This window comes from Bos javanicus, chromosome 17 (assembly GCF_032452875.1).
Source record: "Bos javanicus breed banteng chromosome 17, ARS-OSU_banteng_1.0, whole genome shotgun sequence".
Classification (NCBI taxonomy): domain Eukaryota; kingdom Metazoa; phylum Chordata; class Mammalia; order Artiodactyla; family Bovidae; genus Bos; species Bos javanicus.
The window spans coordinates 22,265,210-22,277,466 of NC_083884.1; positions in this window are offsets into that span (position 1 = coordinate 22,265,210).

The following is a 12,257-nucleotide window of genomic DNA, read 5'->3' on the forward strand; positions in this document are numbered from 1 at the left end:
AAAAATATGGATAGAGAAGGCAATGGCACCCCACTCCAGTACTCTTGCCTGGAAAATCCCATGGACGGAGGAGCCTGGTGGGCTGCAGTCCATGGGGTCGCTAAGAGTCGGACACGACTGAGCGACTTCACTTTCACTTTCTCGGACATGACTGAAGTGACTTAGCAGCAGCAGCAGCAGCAAAAAATATGGAATGCGTCACGAATTTGTGTGTCATAGTGCTCGCTTCAGCAGCACATATACTAAAAATACACATACTACTATATGTAAAATAGTACTATATAGCACAGGGAACTCTACACAATATTCTATAATAGCCTGTATAGGAAAAGAATCTTAAAAAGAATGAATATATTTATAACTGGATCACCTTGCTGTACACCTGAAACTAACACAACACTGTAAAGCAAATACACTGCAATAAAATTTTAAAAAAGATTTGAAAGAAGAGTTTGGGAGACATATTTTTACATTCATGTTCAGAGCAGCACTATTCACAATAGCTAAGAGATGGAATCAAAATGTCCATTGATGGAAGAACGACTAAAATGTGGTATATACAAGCAGTGCAATAACATTCTTGTTCATATGCTACAACTTGGATAAGCCTCAAGAGAGTATGATAACTGAAATAAGCCAGTCATTAAAGTACTATATTCTACTTTGATAAGGTATCTAAAGTACCCAAGTTCATATAAACAGAAAATAGAATTATGGTTACCAGGAACTGTCAGGAAAGAGGAAAAGAGAGTAATCACATAATATACATAGTTTTTTGTATTTTTAAGATGAAAAATTTCTAGGGATTTTTTCTAACAACAATGTGAATATAATTAACACTACTGAACTGCACACTTAAAAATGATTAAGACTGGACTTCCATCATGGTCTGGTGGTCTCCATGCTTCCAATGCAGGGGGCATAGGTTCAATCCCTGATTGGAGAAGTTTTGCATGCAACACAGCATGACCAAAAAAGAAGAAAATTAGTATAAAAAATGGTGGAAATTTTACATCAAGAAAATCTTTAAGAACCATTATATCGATATTATACAAATAATACTCTAAATATGTATTATTAGAGGCAAAGGAGTATATCAAAAATAATTGAAAATATGCACTCAAGTAAATATATGTACATACAAATTCATTATGCCAGAATTATTCATAATATCTAAGACATGGAAAGTGCCCAAATGTGCATCAGTGGATGAATGGATAAACAAACTGTGATATATACATTCAATAGAACATTCAGCCATACTAAGCACAGAAATGGTATGATACATGCTACCACATGCATAAACCTCCAAATATTATGCCAAGTGAAATAAGTCAGACACAAGAGGTCATCAGATCAGATCAGATCAGATCAGTTGCTCAGTCGTGTCTGACTCTTTGTGACCCCATGAATTGCAGCATGCCAGGCCTCCCTGTCCATCACCAACTCCCGGAGTTCACTCAGACTCACGTCCATCGAGTCAATGATGCCATCCAAGCATCTCATCCTCTGTCGTCCCCTTCTCCTCCTGCCCCCAATCCCTCCCAGCATCAGAGTCTTTTCCAATGAGTCAACTCTTCACACGAGGTGGCCAAAGGACTGGAGTTTCAGCTTTAGCATCATTCCTTCCAAAGAAATCCCAGGGCTGATTTCCTTCAGAATGGACTGGTTGGATCTCTGTGCAGTCCAAGGGACTCTCAAGAGTCTTCTCCAACACCACAGTTCAAAAGCATCAATTCTTCGGCACTCAGCCTTCTTCACAGTCCAACTCTCACATCCACACATGACCACAGGAAAAACCATAGCCTTGACTAGATGGACCTTTGTTGGCAAAGTAATGTCTCTGCTTTTGAATATGCTATCTAGGTTGGTCATAACTTTCCTTCCAAGGAGTAAGCGTCTTTTAATTTCATGGCTGCAGTCACCATCTGTAGTGATTTTGGAGCCCAGAAAAATAAAGTCTGACACTGTTTCCACTGTTTCCCCATCTATTTCCCATGAAGTGATGGGACCGGATGCCATGATCTTCGTTTTCTGAATGTTGAGCTTTAAGCCAACTTTTTCACTCTCCACTTTCACTTTCATCAAGAGGCTTTTGAGCTCCTCTTCACTTTCTGCCATAAGGGTGGTGTCATCTGCATATCTGAGGTTATTGACATTTCTCCCGGCAATCTTGATTCCAGCTTGTGTTTCTTCCAGTCCAGCGTTTCTCATGATGTACTCTGCATATAAGTTAAATAAACAAGGTGACAATATACAGCCTTGACGTACTCCTTTTCCTATTTGGAAAATGTTCCATGTTCAGTTCTAACTGTTGCTTCCTGACCTGCATACAGATTTCTCAAGAGGCAGATCAGGTGGTCTGGTATTCCCATCTCTTTCAGAATTTTCCACAGTTTCTTGTGACCCACACAGTCAAAGGCTTTGGCATAGTCAATAAAGCAGAAATAGATGTTTTTATGGAACTCTCTTCCTTTTTCCATGATCCAGCGGATGTTGGCAATTTCATCTCTGGTTCCTCTGCCTTTTCTAAAACCAGCTTGAACATCAGGAAGTTCATGGTTCACATATTGCTGAAGCCTGGCTTGGAGAATTTTGAGCATTACTTTAGTAGCGTGTGAGATGAGTGCAACTGTGTAGTAGTTTGAGCATTCTTTGGCATTGCCTTTCTTTGGGATTGGAATGAAAACTGACCTTTTCTAGTCCTACATTCTATGATTCCATTTATATGAAGTACACTGAATAGATTAAATCCATAGAGACAGTTACTTGTGTTAGGGGGAAGGAAAAATGGAGAGAAACTTTTCCATAGGTAAGAAATTTTACTTTGCAGTGCCTGAAACAGCTTTGATCTACATAGAGTTGGTGGCTGTCCAACAATGTGAATGTATTAATGCCACTTGTTAATTTTATGCCATGTGAACTTCATCTAATAAACTTAAAAAAATGGAAACAACCAATAAAACATTGAATACATAAATGTTTTACAGGATTTTCTACCAAATTAGAAAGAAATAGGTAAGTTCAAACTTGTGGGAAAATACTCCCTAGAATAGTTTTTATTTTTATAAGGCTGATATTCTTGGCAAACAGGTAAAAGGAGAAACACATATTAGAAAGCTAAGGTAAGCTTTCATAAGACCTACAGTAGCAGAAAAAGGAATGCCAAAGTATTTGGTATATCTGACATATAATCTACATAGATATAATCTACAAGATCTAATTGATTGCATGAAGTAGATGAATAAAATAGATTTCAAGATTATCTCTTGCTTTTTAATGTGTATTAACTTTTGGGTGAGATTGACAAAATTCAGAGAAAACCCTTTGAATTGACGTTTTTATTTATTTATTTATTGATGTTTATTGTAACTTTATTTTTAAATTTTTATTGTACAAAACTAAAAAAACATACAAAGTAGCATGAACAGAAAAGCAAACCCGCATGTACCCACTCCCCAGATCCAACTCCCGGGGCCCCTCCTGTCCCTTGATTTATTAAAAAAATAAATTTTATTGGAGTATAGTTTCTTGACAATGTTGTGTTAGTTTCTCCTGTGAAGCAAAGTGAATCAGTTATTCATGTACAAATATCCACTCTTATTTAGATTCTTTGTTATACAGGTCATTACAGAGTATTGAGTAGAGTTCCCTGTGTTATACAGTAGGTTCTCATTAGTTATCTTGTTTATACATAGTAGTGTGTGTATTGGAGAAGGCAATGGCACCCCACTCCAGTACTCTTGCCTGGAAAATCCCAGGGATGGGGGAGCCTGGTGGGCTACAGACCATGGGGTCGCTAGGAGTTGGACACGACTGAGTGACTTCACTTTCACTTTTCACTTTCATGCATTGGAGAAGGAAATGGCAACCCACTCCAGTATTCTTGCCTGGAGAATCCCAGGGATGGGGGAGCCTGGTGGGCTGCTGTCTATGGGGTCTCACAGAGTCGGACACGACTGAAGCAACTTAGCAGCAGCAGCATCAGCAGTGTGTGTATGTCAATCCCCATTTCCTAGTTCATCCCACTCTACCTTCCCCTCTTGGTATCCATAAGTTTGTTCTCTACATCCATGTCTCTATTTCTGCTTTGCAGATAAGTTCATCTGTACTGGTGGCTCAGACAGTAAAGAATCCGCCTGCAATGTGAAAGACCTGGGTTCAATCCCTGGGTTGGTAAGATGCCCTGGAGGAGGGCATGGCAACCCACTCCAGTATCCCTGCCTGGAGAATCCCCATGGACAGAGGAGCCTGGTGGGCTACAGTCCATGGGACTGCAGAGTGGGACATGAGTGAATGACTAAGCAAAGCACACAGCAGTACCATTTCTCTAGATTCCACATATAAGAGATATTAACTGATATTTGTTTTTCCCTTTCTTTTTTTTTTAAATTTAATTTAATTTAATTTTTTAACTTTACAATATTGTATTGGTTTTGCCATATATAAAAATGAATCTGCCACAGGTATACATGTGTTCCCCATCCTGAACCCTCCTCCCTCCTCCCTCCCCATACCATCCCTCTGGGTCGTCCCAGTGCACCAGCCCCAAGCATCCAGTATTCTGCTTCGAACCTGGACTGGCAACTCATTTCATATATGATATTATACATGTTTCAATGCCATTCTCCCAAATCATCCCACCCTCTCCCTCTCCCACAGAGGGACGTTTTTAAAACTAACTTAATAGCTACTCCTTCCCTCTTGAACTAGTCTAACACACTGACAAAATTAACTTTGATGCTACACAGAAGTGCAGCGTTTCCCTTTAGAACAAACGCAATTTGAAGTCTAGAAGCCTGGAATACAATGGTCCATTTAGAAGAATTTTAGTCATTGTGAAAAAAAATACAGGAAATACCTCAAAATTGAAGAGAAATATATGCATTTTTTCTTATAAATGTTGGACTTTGATAGTTGAAATTTGCTGATAATGTACAGTTTTAATAATTCTAGTTAATATTTGCTAAGGAGAAACATACCAGTCTTGATTAGTGTTTTTAGTTTCCTAGATGTGTCCAACTAATAAAAGGACCTATTAGAGTAGCACATGAACAGACACTCTATCCATAATAGTGTGAAAAGAATCAAAAGTTCATAAAAACACTCAAAATAATCTTATTTAAATTGATATTATATATATCTAGCCACAGAGTTGCAGCGATTAACAAAATGTCCCATCTAGTTATATCTTGGTAGGTTATCTTAATGAATACATAGATCAATATTTTTATCTTTTGGTTTCCATACTACCAGGAGAAATATCAACAACCTCAGATACGCAGATGTTACCACTCAAACTGCAGAAAGTGAAGAGGAACTAAAGAGCCTCTTCATGAGGGTGAGAAAGTAGAGTGAAAATGTTGACTTAAAACTTACCATTAAAAAAAACTAAGATCATAGCATCTGGTCCCATCACTTCATGGCAAATAGACTGAGGAAAAAGTGGAAACAATAAAAGATTTTACTTTCTTGGGCTCCAAACTCACTGCAGACAGTGATTACAGCCATGAAATTTAAAAAGGCTTGCTCCTTGGAAAAAAAGCTATGAAAAACTTAGTGTATTAAAAACCAGAGACATCACTTTGCCAACAAAGGTCCATATAGTCAACGCTATGGTTTTTCCAGTAGTCATGTATGGATGGATGTTAGAGTTAGACCATAAAGAAGGCTGAGCTCCAAAGAATTGTTGCTTTCGAACTGTGGTGCTGGAGGAGACTCGAGTCCCTTAGACTGCAGGGAGATCAAACCAGTCAACCCTAAAGGAAATCAACCCTGAATATTCACTGGAAGGACTGATGCTGAAGCTCCAACATTTTGGCCACCTGATGCGAAGAGCCAACTCATTGGCCAAGGTCTTGATGCTGGGAAAGACTGAGAGCAGAAAGAGAATGCAGCAAGAGGATGAGACAGTTGGACGGCATCACTGACTTAATGTACATGAGTTTGGGCAAACTCTGGGAGATAGTGATGGATAGGGAGGCCTGGCATGCTGTACCCTGTGGAGTCACAAAGTCAGACACGACTTTACAAGTAAACAATAATCCATATTGCAATTACAGATGTTGAGGAGTGGTTTCTGTAAAGAAATTTTTATTATAAGTTAAATATATTTATCAATATATTTTGCATGCCTTATTTAAAAAAAAAATCATGTAATTAAAATCAAAATAACATCTTTAGTAGCTTAACTTCCCTGATGGTCTTAATGAGATAAACTCATATATTCATCCATGCCAAAACAGGTACTGTGTTCTAACATCAAAGATCAATATGAATAAGCAGGTGAAGTGTTGTGGTTTGTAACTTTTCTTTTAATCACTCAAAAACTGGGCAAACCATCCAAGACAGCTGGTAGTAATAGCACTTCATTTTCTTTGCAGGAGCTATCTTTCCCTCCTCTGCTCTTTGTGCTATGATGAAAAGGAGACGTGATTTTTGAGTTAAATTTCTTTTTTGAGTTGAATTTCACACCTCTGGTAAAGAATACACAAACACACATATTCCCCTCTGCTAGTAAATATTCATCTGTTTCTACATAATGTCTGTGTTTTCTTTATCTCCCCATGCTCCACCCCCCATTCCTGTTAAGAAATATATTTGGGGCTTAAAATTTATTACAAGTAATTCATCTTTTTCTCTCTTGCTCTCTCTCTCTCTTTCCGAGTCTATTCAAGTTGGAAAACTGAAACAACTAGCAACAATTGGTCTTCCACAGCAGCTGCTCCATCATTACCGAGCAGGAACTGCTTCTTTTTGTCTGTGGGATTGGTGCCCTTCACTTCATCATGCATGCAAAACTGTGCAATCTACAGTGGCCAGTTCTCAATGCACAGAGAATGTAGCAACATTTCTTTCTTTTTGTAGTCAATATTTTTTTTTTTTGTATATTGAAATACAACTGATTAACAATGCTGTGTTAGTTTCAGGTGTGAGCAGAGTGATTCAGTTATATATATACTTATATCCTTTTGCAAAAAATTTTCTCTTTTAGGTATTTGAGAATATGAGCAGAGTTCTTTGTGCTATAATAGTAGGTCCTTGTTGGTCATCTATTTTAACTATAGCAGTGTGTATGTAACCCCAAATTCTCAATCTATCCCCCCACAACTCTTCCCACTGGTAACCATAAATTCATTCTTTATGTTTGTTAGTCTGTTTCTGTTTGTAAACAAGTTCATTTGTATCTTTTTTTTTTCCGACTCCACATATCATTCTTTATTGAAATGATCATACTGTTTGGCCTTGATCTAAGTGTTTATATGTATAACAATCTAAAACTATTTCTTGCTGTTTTTATAATAAAGTAATTCAGGATTTAAAAAAGAGCAAATCTTCTCTATCGATACCAAATACAATCTATAATACATTTATGAATATTTAGATTCAAAGCCTGGGCATATTACTATCTGGTGGAATAAACAGGTGAAAGCCTTAATATTGTGAAAACTTCACTGCATCAGGTAGACTTGTCCAAGTGTGGTACTTACAGCTCCTTACAGTAAGTATTTTTCAACAGTGAATGCTATGGAACTACAGAGTCCATGGTTGGTTGAATCCACAGATGTAGAGGAACTGGGCATACTGAGGGCCAATTTAAGTTATATGTGGATTAACCAGCCCCCACATTGTTCAAGGGTCAGCTTTACATGAAATGAGAATATTACTAACCCCAGCTTATTATTTTCTAAGTAATCATATACACATTAATATATCAATATATTTTTCATTAATATATACATTAAGAGTCAGACACGACTGAGCGACTGAACTGAACTGATACTATATTTATGATACTGTTTTATAATACAATATACTAATATTATATAAAATATTTATTAGGCCAAATTCTTTAATATCCAAGAGCAGCTTTAGAACCCATTTCCTGTAATGATGTACAGAGTAACTTTGATCTGTGCCTACTTTAAGCCTTTAGGGGAGAAGGCAATGGCACCCCACTCCAGTACTCTTGCCTGGAAAATCCCATGGACGGAGGAGCCTGGAGGGCTGCAGTCCATGGGGTCGCTGAGGGTCGGACATGACTGAGCGACTTCATTTTCACTTTTCACTTTCATACATTGGATGAGGAAATGGCAACTGACTCCAGTGTTCTTGCCTGGAGAATCCCAGGGACGGGGAGCCTGGTGGGCTGCCATCTATGGGGTCGCACAGAGTTGGGCATGACTGAAGTGACTTAGCAGTAGCAGTAAGCCTTTAGGATTTCTTAAGGCAGATTCAGTGAGCAGCTTGCACAGATTGATACTTAAATAATAAATGAAACATCTTTTAAGCAGTACTGATGACAAAATAGGATTTATTTTAATCAATATGTATATGATAGTACTATTAATAATCTATATGTCCTTGTTTCAATAAGCAACAAAGCTATGGGCTTCCCTGGTGGCTCAGATGGTAAAGCATCTGCCTGCAATGCAGGAGACCCAGGTTTGATCCCTGGGTTGGGAAGATCCCCTGAAGAAGGAAATGGCAACCCACTCTAGTACTCTTGCCTGGAAAATTCCATGGACGGAGGAGCCTGATAAGCTACAGTCCATGGGGTCACAAAGAGTTGGACACAACTGACCAACTTCACTTTCACTTTCAAACTTGGTTATAGCTTTGTAAAAACTTCAGAGGAAAACAAAATTGCAGATGATTCATTAAAACTCCAAAAAGGCAAGCATACTTCAGAATAAACCAAGGTTTGTTTTTTCAAAAAAAAAAAAAAAAAAAAAGCAAAAAGCGCAACACAAAAAAAGAACATCAATATCTCCATGGTGAAAAATGAGGAATATTATTTAGAGGCGAACTAGAAAACCAAAATACTGACATTTATACCAGCACTTCTAGGAAAGTGCTGGTTGTTGTTAAAAGTTCCAGATAAAATATGGTTGTGTATATTTAGATTTATTTCACTGTGGGTTTGGCTGGCATGGTGATTAACCAAGAAAGGCTTTGTGAAGAGGGTGGTCACTGCTCTTTAACATCAAGTAAGATTTAGACATACACAGATTTGAGAAAGGACATTTAGGTGGAGTATATAGCAGGAGCAAAGTCACGAAACAGAAACTTCAGAGCATATACAGAGAAAAGTAGAGCCATTCAGTTACTCCCTTTATGACAAATTTAAGAATGTGTGTGGGGCATAGATTAGTAAAAGTATAAAGAATCATATGTTGAATACTTTGCAAAATAAAACTCCACTCCTTATCTCCTTTCTCCATTCATTCCCCCTCCTCTCCTTCCTACTCTAATATTTTCCACATATCTGACTATTTAAAAGATTATCACATTATTCCACAATAGGTATAACGTTTAATGATGCTGTTTTCCTGTAATTAGAGTTCTTTCTTAATTGCCTTATAAGTATTTCCTTATAAGTGATTATGAATGCATTTTCCAGTGTAAACAAATAAGTTCATGGGTTTATTTTACACTCCTGTGAATCGAGCAGAGACTTAAATCAAATTAAGGATGATCTATATTGCCAGGCACCCATGCCCCAATCTAAAATTAATCAGAGGTTCTTTTATCAGGGGAATCTAAGGCACAAGGGCTATATTTATGCTAATTTTTGTTAATATGGCTGGAAGGCATCAGAGCATAGAGAACACAGAGAAGCTTTGGAGTCCTAAGAATAGAATTCATTTTACCAAATGAGGATTTTCCAAAGGTATCATTCATACTATATAAAGCTAAGAAATCACTTTTGTCACTTAACAATGCATTGTCTCTGAGGGTCAGCAATTAAATTCAACTTGTTCATTTCAAAATCTGCTTTGGATTTAACTGTGTATTGGCACAGGGTATACAAAATATACTTTCTGTTGTCTGCCTGCATATACATAAGTTGATTTTAATGTTATATATGGTACTTTTCCTGGAAGGGGAACCCACTGGAAGTGGGTCACTGGAAATGGAGTCAATCCACTCCAGTATTCTCGCCTAGATAATCCCATGGATAGAGGAGCCTGGCGAGCTACGGTACAAAGGGTCACAAAGAGTCGGACATGACTGAAGCTACTTAGCACGCATATACGCATATTGTACTATTAAAAATCAAAATATGAGCATCTGTTGATGTGTTCACTTGAACATATATGAGTATATGTGTATGAACATTTAAATTTTTATTGACATCTAAATTACATTGAAATAAGTTGTATCAACTTGTTATCCTAACAAAGACTTGCAAAGTTGTACCAGTATTAATTTTCCTTCTACTTTTATTACCCTTCCATGGCCTTCTGTCAAAAGCTATCTTGGGTCATTTACTGAGGAAAGGTGATTAGAGCAAGACCACCTGTAATATAACTAACATACCCATTAAAATCTACAAAATAAATGTGTACCTTTTTTTGTTGTGGATGCATACAGTTTATAATTCCACCAGTAAGTGTCTGTATATAGCATTACGTTAGTTTACCATAAGCTGTTAAAATATCCTACAAAATCTGGGTATTGAAGTTACATCTAATTTCATGTATATCAATATTAAGAGAAATATGTTTGGAACAAAGGTGTCATTATGTGTCTATGCTGTGGTGCAAGTATTTTAGAACACTTCAAGAATAATATTCAGCATAAAAATAGAATGAAATCTTGTCATTTGTGATAACATGAGAGGACTTTGAGGGTAGTATGCTAAGTGAAATAAATCAGATAGACAAATACCATATGATTGATTTCAGTTAATGTTAAATCTAAAAATAAAACTAAAACAAAGCAACACCCCCCCAAACCAAAAAACTACACACAAGCTCATAGACACAGATAACAGACTGATAGCTGATGGAGGGGGTGGGGGTTAAATGGTAGGCAAAATGGGTGCAGGTAGTCAAGGCACAAACTTTCAGTTAGTATAAATAAGTCGTGGGGATGTAATGCACAGCATGGCCACTATAGTTAATACTGTATTACATATTTGAAAGTTGCCTAGGGAGTAAATCTTAAAAGTTCTTACCACAAAAAAATTCTGTAGTTAGGTATGGTGATGGATGTCAACTAGACTTATTCTGATTATTTTTTGATATATACAAATATATGATCATTATGTTGTATATCTGAAACTAACTTAATATTGATTGTCAATACCTCTAAAATTGTAATAACCATTAGTATTTTAAATATATAGTTCCTTCACAAAGTCATATCTAATTAAATAATATTTCTGATGCATTTTTTTTTCGATTTTGAGGCAACTGACAACAAAAATGTTTTATTTTAATCTTCACAATACATCTATAAAAAGCTAATACAAAATTGTTTTGTGAAGGGAATAAGCACATTATCTTTCAGTACAAAAGTATGTCCCAGTCAGAAAGATCAGCATTACTATCTACCAATTCACTTAAGTCAAAAAAAAAAAAAAAATGGACTACACATTTTCAGCCTCTCCCACTTATTCATAATGATAATGAGCCAGCTGGTAATGAGTCAGGGCCAGTAGTATTGTAAAGTTGCTCCTATCTATTCTTATTGATTTAACATTCAATCTGTTACTTACGTCATATTTATTCCTTGAATACTATGAATATTATACCTGATTACATTTCACACCACATCTAATCAGTCTCCAAGACTTATAATTTCCACCTCATAAGGCTTTTTGCAATATATCAATTTCTCTCCATCTTCACATGAAGATTCATGTAAATATTCTAAAGCAGGACAATATCCTCTCTACGAACACTAAAATAAATTCCAAACTCCTAAATCAAAGCTCATACAAATATTTGACAGCTTCAACAATTCTTAAGGCAAAGGCCAAACCCATTTACATTACACAAAGCATTTTTTTTTTCTTATATGGTGAAGTGGAGCCAGTGTACCTAGGTTGAAATTTTGGCTCCAAGATTTCTAAATTTTTGGTTTGGGTAAAGGATTTAATAGCTCTTCAAGTTTCCACATGAAATAGGTATTACCATGCTGCTATCGCATAAAGACTGAAACAATTCTGGCACATCAGTTTCTCAGTAAAAGTTAGCCTTTCTCCATTGGTCATCATAATCAAATGCCATAATATTACAAATAGGTCCCTACCCAACTGTACTTTTATCTAGTGTTAATCTACAAATTTAAATATTGATATTAGTATTTATATTTCAACACTCAGATAATCTCTCATTGTAAGTGTCCAACTGTTGGAAAATCCAGTTTAATTTGCAACTCTGCCACTCTCTTGACATTTTGTGTCTGATTTTCAACACAGTCTACTCTGTAGTTGTTGGAAACAAACATACCTTCCATATAAGCCC